Source organism: Calypte anna, chromosome 15 (genome assembly GCF_003957555.1).
Source record: "Calypte anna isolate BGI_N300 chromosome 15, bCalAnn1_v1.p, whole genome shotgun sequence".
In the NCBI taxonomy this organism is placed as follows: domain Eukaryota; kingdom Metazoa; phylum Chordata; class Aves; order Apodiformes; family Trochilidae; genus Calypte; species Calypte anna.
The window spans coordinates 6,107,006-6,115,356 of NC_044261.1; positions in this window are offsets into that span (position 1 = coordinate 6,107,006).

The following is an 8,351-nucleotide window of genomic DNA, read 5'->3' on the forward strand; positions in this document are numbered from 1 at the left end:
CTGCTTATGTGCCTGTCAGCCCTCTCCAGAAAAATGTATTTTGAATTTCTTTCTCTCCAAAGATGGGAAGATTTGAATTTCAGTTGTAGGCTTGCCTGTATTTAGAAAGTTGACTACATCTCAGAATCACAGGGCTCCTCTGGGGGTTTTTTCTATGCCAACAATGAGTTCTCTTACAGGAGAGCTTTTTGCATTCCTATGGCATGTCTTCTGATCAGCAATGCATACAGCCAGATTCTGTCTTCTCATGTCTGCTTGCAAAAGCAAAACAGAAATGGTTATAACAACTTTCAAAAGAATATGTCCCCTCTGATCAGAAGAGCTGTAAAAGTAAGAGGGAGGCTAACTAGAAGTATTTAATAATCTTAGACTCTGTAAAAATATTATTTATGGCTTAAGAGTTACACAAGGATTGAGCTTCAAATGTAAGTTCTTTCCCTCTTTAATGGTGCATGGAGGGAAGAACAAGAGAGAAATGTTCCAGTCAAGGACAAAATCATAAAATAATGAGGAGAAGAAGAATGAAATGAAAGTATTAGGGGCCAAGGGAGTCTGAGTGGGAGTTTGTCTTCATACATGATTGATCTAAACTTGAAAAGGAAAAAAAATAAAGTCTCCTCACCCTTAAATGAGATGGTTATTTGAGCATAAATAACAGTCTCATGTCAAATATGCTGCTATTTCCAATGGAGTCTTTTCACTACAAAACCACAACATTCTTAGCCCTAATCTCCTCAGATAAAACAATACAGCTGGTGGCTGTGAATCAGCACTTTGAAACCAACCTTTGAAAATCGCAACACATTCAGGGCTAAGAGAAATGGAGGAGACAAAGAGCTGCTGTTTATAGAGCTTTGCAAAGTGCAGCCCCACCTTGCTTGCTTGGAAACATTCTGTAACACCCGAGAATTGTTTTTCTCTCTTGGTGGGAAGTCCAGATCCACACAGCTACCTCGAGGGACTGGGGCTATTGATGTATCTGTGTGTTTAGTCCCACACTAGCCCCAGCTGTCACTGAAATCAGGAGCAGTGAAACACCAAAATCCTCCTGCATGCTTCAGCCTTGGCTTATTTTACCTTTGAAAACTGCAAAGCACTCTCACCAGAAATCTGGAGGGGTCTTTGCATTTTTGGAGCTCATGGAAGGTGATGGGTTTTTCCAAGCAAAGGAGAAAAGGTACATGACAACACCAAATGGAGACTTGCTCAGCTCCAGTTGGGGGATGAAAGGTGCGGTGAGAACAAACAGCTGGGCTCTCCATGCCAAAATGAGCCACTTCTCCTTCTCCACTTCTCCTTCTCCACTTCTCCTTGCCCAACTTGTTTGCAGCTACATGGCCATGTCCCCTCCCTTGTGCTAACTCAAGAATGCATCTGAGGAGCATCAGGACTGATGCAAGGCAGGAGCATGGTGCCAGGAAAGCAGAGGGCCTGGGAGGGAAAGTGATTAGTCTGGAAAAGACCTGCCCTGAGTGGTGGCACCCAAAGGAGCAGGGCAGCTGGGACACAGAGGTTCCCATCCAGCCAGTGACACTGCTCTCTGTGTCCAGCTGCAAAAGCCCATACTTTTGTTAAGTCTAGATGAAAACCTTTGATCCAAATATCCCCAGTTTTCAGGGATTCCAAACTCGAGTGGAAAAACAATGATTTCATCCTAGCTTGAAACACAGCCTCACACCTTTGATTTCTGATGACAGATCATTTTTCTTTGGGCGGGGCACGTGGACAGCATCAGACACCTCATGTCTGGTTTAGACAGACCAACCAAAAAGCTTAAGTGGACACACACACAACCAGCAGCATGTGATAGGATTTAGTGCAAGGAAATAAAATTCTCTGCCCCACCTCCTGAGCTTATCCTTTAAAGACCAGTCCTGTGCTCACAGCTGGAGTTTATGTGAGTCCTGCCTTATTAATTAAGTGCAGCCAGTGCCTTTTCCCCCTGAATTCCAACAGAAGCAATTAGAAAGCAGATACTTCACACGTAACAGCTGGTTCATTTAACACCCTCCCACTCCACGCTATTTGCTCCCCTCCCCCAGCTAACTCATTTTACCCCCTTTTCCCTCCTCTCCTGTAATGGAGACTAAAATAAAGGTGGCAAAACCAGGGGCAGCAGATAACCATAGTCTTGCTAAAAATAATCTATTTTAATGCTGAAAGCAGAGGTGTGTTGAGAGCACACTGCTGAGCAGGGAATCAAAACATTAACCTAACAGATGGGAAAAAGAGCCTTGGCTGTCTACTGTGTCCTCCCTTAAAAGGGGATTTGTATCAAAGTAGCAGCATATTTCTTCACTGTAGGCTGTTGATGTCATTAGATCAAGTCTCATTTTTATTTAACGCCAGAGTTAAGAGTCACATAAAATTGGCACAGGTGAAGGCACCAGGCCCATTAAGTTGTGCAATGTGACTCTCTGGGAATTTTTTGAATGTTCGTGCATCTCCAGTTTATTTATGCTTAGGCAAGCCAGCCCCAGAGCCTCTCTTCCCTGTTTCCCAGTATGAATACAGCCTCAATCCTGCCATTAGGTCTGTAAAAAATCTATGCAATCCACTAAAATTCCCCCACTCCCAGGGAAGATCTGGTTACAGGAAGGGCAGTCCTGCCCCTCTCTGTGTTACATCCATCACTGGGAGATGCTATGGGTTTAAAATTAAACTCACAGACAAAAATACCCAGTGTAATACCAAAAGTGAAATCTGCCCTTGCCAAACAACATTAAGTGCATGTTCTGCTCCCAAACAGGTACTCCAGAGGCTTCCTCTTGACTGAAGGCAAGTAGAGCTTTTCAGAGGGAAACCAGGTTAAGAGGAATGGAGATTAATTTGCATCTGCAAAACACTTCTGAGACAGGGTAGTAATTCCAGTGTATTTGAGGCAAAGGGGTGTCAAGAGTCATAACATTTCTTTTCCTAGCATGGCTGGCATTTTTTAATGGAGAATTTATAGGTAAAATAGAGATCTGGTCTTGCACAGGGCATCTGCTCATGACATCAATAACAACAATAACAAAACAAGAGACAGCAAAAGTACCCTGGTGCTCTGAGATTTATCTGGTAGATGATTCCTTACTGATCCTGAAATCAGGCAGCATTGAGAAGACATTTTTGGTTATAAGATTTAGATCTAATCGTAAACTTTCCATTTCCTTCCTCAAAGTGCTAGCAGTCAGAGAGGCTGCTATTGCAGCTATCCATCCAGATGTTTACCACTTTTATTACAAAGTTTCAGGAATCTTACAACACATATATTCTACATCTGCCTTATGAGGCATCTACCTAACAGCTACATTACAGACAGGGAGAACAAGTTAGGAGGGATAAAGTGATCTGCCCAGCTTCCCACAAAGCAACACAGGTGTGGCGAGGAATCCAAACTCTCAACTTCCAATCTTTGCTGTGTTATACTAATCTGCTTATATACTTTGCTGTTAAAAAAAAAAAATCATGTCAGTAACACATCTGTTGGTTAACTAGGATAGGTACTCCCAATCACACAGAAAGAGCAGCATATTCTAGAAAATATTACAGCTGAACCCCCCTTTTAACTTTTCCTGTCTCTTTCTAGAAGGAGAAAAATAAAAGGGAAGATCACCCCTTTATTACTGCAAAGGCTTCAGCTAATGAGAGCAGAAATCCCATTTTATACTTTGGCAGTTAATAGTAAACACTATTATTAAAACTATAATAAGATCAGCTAGTGTTGTATGAAATATTAGTGATGTCTGAGCACAAAGTGGAGCCCTCATCTCTTTAGTTAAAATTACAAAATGATTAACAGCCCAATTAAAAACATTTTTGTTTTTGACATGATAAATTATACTTTATCTACCTATCTGTAGATATAATTGATTATTTTATCCGTTTGCTGTTGGCTGTCATTAAACAAGACAGATACCATGGCTTTCTGGCCTCTTTCCCGCTGAGAGAAAGAACAAATCCTGCTATTAACGACAGACAACATCATTATGAAAAAATTCCATTTGCCACTAGGCAACATAGTCAAGTTCCAGTAATTATTGTATTAGTCAAGCCGTTGAGAAGTTCCATAAAATTGAGAGAGTTTTTAAGGAGCATTCAACGTTATTTGGCAACTTTTGTGATGTAACAATTAAAACCATGCTTCAGGCCTCAGAATGTGCAGGAGATTGCCAAAATCAGATAAAACCCTAGAGGGCCCCTGACTCGCAAAGAAAAAAAAAAAATCAAACTGTTTACTTTTAGGATCAGACATTCATCAACATTTGGCTTTTGTTTCAGCCAGTGTCAGATAATAACAGCACCACGTTTTCAGTCAGTTCCTAACAAAACTCTACACAGTTTGATGTCAGGCCTCTGAGAGTTAGCTGAGGCTGACACCAGCCTCTCCTCAGGAGAAGGAAATCTTGTGAGAGCTGATGATACCAACCTTGCTTGGCAGATCAGACACCTGAGAGGACTCAGCAGTACCTTCTGGAGTAAATAATCTCTGTTCTCCACCAGTGAGTATCAGGAAATCATGGGGGAGAAGTGCAAGTTATTCCTTCCTCTCACATCTAGGAGTTGAGCCAGGTAACACCTCAAATTGTCAGGGCTCCAGGGAATAAAGCAGAAGTCCTGTCCACGTACCCCATTAACCTGTCAAGGAACTGTTAAAAAAATATTTTGAAAATAACACTTTAAAACTGCCAAGGGAAATTGCTACTGAACCAACTTATGGCCAAGTTCTACTCTCTACTTCTCTACTGGGTGATGTTAAGAAATAATGATTTACAGTATTAGAAATGAAGGTGAAAAAACAAGCTTCTAGAGTCAAAGGTGAAATTGGTTATGAAATGCAAAACTGGTTTAGCCTAATGCAGACTGTAGGAACCACTTCAAGAGCACATCTGTTTGTAAAAGGGATTGATCTCCCCAGAATATTGTGCCCAAGTCAGGAAGTCTCCATGTATCAAAGAACTGTGCTGGGAGCTGTAGTTTCCAGGGCAGACTAAAAGAGCTGGGATCTGAGCACAGGACAAGGAGCTGTTGTCACTAGGGAACAGCTGTAGGGCAGGGTTCAGCACTAGCATTCTGCCAGTCTCCACCTGGAACATGCTGTACCAAGTAGGACAGATAAAAAGATACACTGGAGCCTTCCATAATGTGGCCTTTCATCACACAGCTCCCAGATTGGGGATGGCTGCCAACTGCTAGGGCCTGCTGACCTATTTAATAAAAACCAAACCCACAACTCTTAGCAGTCATGGCTTCTATCTGATTGAAATGGGAACAGCAGCACCACAGGCCATGGACCAGCCACCTGTGGCACATGGGCAGCTCTTGAGCCATATGTTGCATTGCCAAGGCAAAGGCAGGAGCTCAGACTTGTGAGTGAGAGGGTGTGTAACAGAAAAGCTGCTACTTTCTCCCAGTTCTGAGACCTACCCTGCTGCTGTGCAGGGTCAGCATGTCTGAATCCCACTTTGCTCAGGATTTAGCAAAGGCTGGAAAGTACTGCCACATTTTCCAGCACATCCAGCCTCTAGTTAGGGTCTGGCAATTGCTAGGGTGTGGTGAGATGTGTTGCTGTAAGAAGTATAAAACCCTCAATCACTAACTAGCTGCTTGTTGGGAAACAGCATCGCCTTGCAGTTTTCTTCAGCAGAGCTAAAGCATACATTGTGGTAGTATTAAATTTTCTTGCATTTGGCACTGTCATCTAAAGTTAAGCATTCTAGGTCAGCTCAAGAACTTTGGTCATTTTCTGTCACTATGGAGAACGAAAATTTCAGCTCTTATTCTTCAATTATATGAGTAAATTGTGCCAAATTTTCAACACAGAACCATAGAATTGGTTTGGTTGGAAAAGACCTTTAAGAACATCAAATCCAACTAGTGCCAGATGAAGGCTTAGAAAGTTTTTTAAATATATGCTCTTTATTGGTGGTAAATTTTTTATTATTAAAAGAATTACATCACAACATACTTGCACAAGTACTAAACTTAAGTCTAAACTTAAAAAAAAAATATAATCAACTGAAAAGCTACATTCCTAATAATTTTTTGTTAGTCCCTCTGGATTACAGTTCATCTGAGCCATGAGTGAGGAAAATGCATACCCCAGCACACAGCAAAGGAAACTCAGTGACAAAACAGGGAGACTGGAGAAGATTGCCAGTGTACTGATTGTGTGTACTGCTGAAAACAAGGCAAACTCATTCAAAAAAGTGGATAACTTTGCAGTGGAATTGTGGGGACTTTGGATCAAGAGCTACAAAGAAGGCTAAACTCCCTGATTCAGCCAACCCCCCCTTAGACCACTCCTGCAGTTCCTCTGTGGACTGCAGGAACAAGTCTGCACAATTCAACCAGTTTCCAGCCCAGCCTAGCTGTTCAGGCTGGAGTTTGTAAGTGCTTGCATCTTCCTTCCTTTGTGCCAGCTGGCTGGTGTTGCTGTTCAGAAGGATGCCAGATGGCTAGCACTTCAGCTAACATGATTTCCAGATAAACTGATTTTAGTAGCTACCACTAATTAAAATTTAAAAAACTGTAAAAAAGACACAAGTTTATCACCTGCTAACACATACCATGGTTGTCTCTTGGTCAATTGGCATGCAGCAGACAGAGACGCAGACTTCTCTTCCACACCACCAGTGTCCAGAGGAAAAAAAATAAGATTAGTCCATCTGCTAAAGCTATCAGGCCCTTTGTGCTTCGGTGTACCAGTTCCTACTTATAGGATCCAGTGCCCTCTACTGAGCAGAACCAAAAAAAGCATTAATGTCTCCCAGGCCCTGCAAATTTACTGTTAAGGTATTAAAGCTGAACAGTTGGAAGTCTTCCTCTCCATGCCCACTCATGCACCCATTGCTCCATCTGCCACCAGTGTTTCCAGGTTACTGTAAAGCAACACATGGAAAGTATCGAGGAGCTTGCAATGGCTAGAGAGCTGTCAGAAGAGTAACATGTCACTTTCTGGAAGGGGAAATCCACACGGACATATGGTAGTTGTGAAAGGAGCTGTACTAGCAGCCTTGGCAGGCTTGAGTCGAAGAGAAACGTTGTTGCTTTGCCTTGATCTGTATTTACAATAAACGCCTCGGCTCCAGCTCCTCGTTTTATCTGGGAGCAGCCGCCGGTGTTTCTGTGACCAGGTTCCGTCTCATTGCTGCACTGACACATTTACACACGGGCTGGGGCTGGGGCCCGGGCAGCTGTGAATAAGGGGCCATATATCAAGAGAGGAAAAAGGGATGCTAAGATGAATTTTATGAAATATTTTCCATTTTTCTTTGAATGGTTGTGCATTTTGCTATGGCCCATTGGGCACTCACTCAGCACTTGGACACTTTGCTCCACGCAGTCTTGCCTATATTTCTAATTGTGTCTACATGCCAAGCCTAGCCCAGTACCTGAGGCAGCCCACGGGGAAATGAAGGTTCAAAAAAGAGAAGGGTGGGTGGGAGGGAAATTTCCTGCCCTTCAACAGCATGTGCCACAGGAAAGAGAACGATGTCTGGTAAGTCACCAGTCTCTTCTGATTCCTGCAGGACACAGGCTGTTGCATTTTAAATCTGAACACCGAACTGAGAGGAATGATTTCTACTACTTTGTGAGAGAAAATAACCAAGTCCCTTTTGTAATTTAAGGAGGTCATATAATCGTTAATTTCTTTTTGGGGCAATGGAAGGGTTAATTCCTTACAGTGTTGACTTAATCCTTTCCTTTTTCTCTGTGGCTGACTAATAGGTTAGATGTGTTGACTCTATTTCAAAAGACAAGCTTTGGACATAATATTAATGATATTGTATGTGCAGTAACATTAGAAAACAAACACAGAGGCACCTGGGGAGTCTGAAGGCATCTTCTGGTCTTTCTGGGCTGACAGCACAGAGTGGCCCTCCAACATTTCCATGTGGAAAAACATTATCTAGCACAAGAGAGTTTACTTTGAGTGACCCTCTTGCCTTTCAAACAATGTGAAGTCAAGACCATTGTGAAGCTGAAAACTTGTTTCGTAAGAAAAGACCATTGCTCAAGGCAGCCAAAGAAGGGAAAAAATAAAAAAGAAACAGAAGCAATCTGAAAGTAGAACTGGACTTTTGAATGGAATAACTGCTGTTGTCTTTCTTCTGGCATTGATATCCTAGCAAGTTCCCCCCCCTCTTTTTTTTTTCTCCAGACAAAAATAGGAAAAGCACTGATTGTTTGTTCCTTTGTCTTAGAACCCCATTAGCACAAAAAAGCTGCTGCAAATACTTATACAAGGCTCAGGTTCATCCCACTGGGATGTCCAGCATGTGGACATCCTTATTTCCCTCTGTTGTCTATTTACGAGGTTTAAGGGAGAGAATCCCAATTCCAGTTATGTCCCCTTGGTATGGTGG